Genomic DNA, 2,557 nt, shown 5'->3' on the forward strand with positions numbered 1-2,557 from the left:
AACACGGCCCATCATGACCACACTGGGAGCCAGGGGGTGGTGGCACTTCTTGTGTAGTGATGTCAGTCCTGTGGGAGAGGACACCTGTGTCATAACATGGCCCTGCCTCACCCCAGTGCTCACCAGGGCTCCATGGGGGAGAAAGGGGCTCCCTGTGGGTACTCGAGGCCCCTCTGGAACAGACTGGATGGAACATTCTCGGCCAAGTAGGACACAGTCATGAGGAGGAGAAGGAGGATGTTGTCACTGCCTCGCTGGCAGAGCATGGGACACGGCTTGTCCCATGGGACACTGAAGAGTCCTTGAGGAGGCCAAGTGCTGCTCAGCAACAACCAAACCATCCAGCTGTTATCCCATCCTGAATCCAAACCCAGGGCTGTGCCAGCTACTATGAAGAAAGTATCCCACCAAAAAGCAATACAGCAGCCAGTTCTTCACCCAGCACACCCTGTACCTGCTCATCTCAAAGCTGGATGCCTTCTCCAAAAGGATTCTGTGAGGGACGTGATCAAAACTCCAACTAAAATCCTCAAAAAGAACATGCACTGCCTTCCCATAACACATAAGCCAGGTGACCTTATGGCAGTTGGATTTTTTTCTTTCCAGCTGCTTTCCCAGAGATTCATCTTTCTCCATCACCTCCTGAAGGGCCAATTGCAGCAATGGATTCATCTCCCTCTCCCTCCAAACTGCTTCCCATCTAACAGATCCCTATGAGCATTCCTTTTCTGGTTTTTCCTACAAAGCCTTCACTAAATCTTGCAAAGATCTCACCATTCCACCCTCAGATTTTGCAGTAGCCAGCACCTCCATTTGTGCTGCCATGAGGACCAGGATGGGGTTTCTGACATCACATAGGTGTCCCCACCCACAGTTCTGTAACATCACAGAGGTGTCCCCACACACTGGTGGAACCAATTGTGGGTGGAACTGCAGGAGCTGGTGAAGCGAGGCCACCTGCCCTGCCACAGCTTGTCCAGTTCCTCCAGCTCCTCGGAGCCTCCATCCCTCTGGGAGGCTGCTCCCACCAAGAGTCCTCATCCCTTGGAGAGCCTCTGCCCTTCCAAGGAAATCATTCCATCAGAGATCCTCCATCCAGCCAAGAATCTCCCTCTGCTGGAGATCCTCCTTCTTTCTGAGAGCTTCCTTTCCCTTTAAAAGCTTGCATCTTTCCAGAAACCTCCCTTCCTATACGATCCTCCATCCTTCCAAAATCCTACAGTCCTCTGAGCATCTTACTTCTTCTGTAAGCATCTGTCTCTCTGGGAGCCTCAGTGAGACCTGCTGGACTCCGGACAAACAAGACCCTGTGGACAGGTCTCCCTGCTCCCTTGGAGCTGCGGGTATCAATAGCAGAACTTGCTCATCCTTGAAGATGCACATGGCCAGGTGTGGCAGTTTGAGCTACATTAGAAATCTAAAATCCAATTTTTAGGCAAAGCACCCAGGTGCCAGCCCAGGTCCAGTGGTGAGGTGCCAGAACAAGCCTGTGCCACTTTCTGCCTACTGCCCTGTGCTCCCAAAATAAGGATTTGGGGTTTTTTCAGAGATGCATCTGCTTTTTCATTTTTCTTCCCTTTTTTGCGAGTTGCCGACCCTGAATGCCTATCCAAGCCTCTACCTGAAGGCTTGGCAGGAGCCACGATCCTTCCAGCCAGGACCCCACCCTCAGGGGATTGCGAGAGTCCTGAGTCCGACGTAAGCAGGGGGCTGAGCTGGGCGTTATAATTTTCCCTTTTCGGGTAACTGCTAATTCACACGTTTCCCCCAGGAGCGGGAGGTCCCCAGGTCCCCACAGACTGTCCTGTCCCTCTCTGCCCACACCCAGCGCCATCGAGAGCTGGTGATCACCGCACCCGACGCAGGGGGGGGACTTCTCAGGGCAGAGGAGATGGAGTCGCTCTGAGGGCTACCAGGTCCCACATCATCCGGGAAGGTTGTGGATGTTTGACACCTGTGGGTGTTTTCCCAGGTTATCGCCGTTTATTTAGGGGGTGACTGCTCCCACTCACGGCTTGTCCCGTAATGGCGGCTCCTCCCTCATCCTGGTTGTCATGAGGGGACATCGGAGCTCGGCTGGGGGCTGTAAGTATGACTTCCAAATGGCCCTGAATCCTTGAGGGAACCATGCCAGCAAAGTGGTGGCACTACTCCTTTCAAGGAGTTATAGAGAGCGAGAAGGTCTTTCCTCCAGGCTGAGCCCCCCCAGCTCCCTAAGCCGCTCCTCATCAGAATCGCGCTCCAGACCCTTCCCCAGGGGATCCCTTCCAGCTGCTGAGGCACAACTGCCGCAGTTTCGCCGGCAGAAAAGGCTTCTTGTCCCCGACCTTGAGGGGTATACTGTGCGAAACTGAAAGAGTTTTTCCGTGTGGCTGCCCTGCAAAAGGGGAAGGAACCATTTTTCAGGCACAACCGAAGAAAGCTGGAAGCCGCTGATCTGCCCGCGCGAGCCGAAGCGGCGGCTCGTCAGAGACAGTTCCCCGCACAGCCGGGGAACGTCAGGGGCAGCTTCCCCGCCATTCCCTGCACGGCCGGGGGGGTCAGACTCGAGTCTCCC

This window comes from Manacus candei, unplaced genomic scaffold (assembly GCF_025592945.1).
Source record: "Manacus candei isolate 608988 ecotype Guabito, Panama unplaced genomic scaffold, ASM2559294v1 h1tg000009l, whole genome shotgun sequence".
Taxonomy (NCBI): Eukaryota; Metazoa; Chordata; class Aves; order Passeriformes; family Pipridae; genus Manacus; species Manacus candei.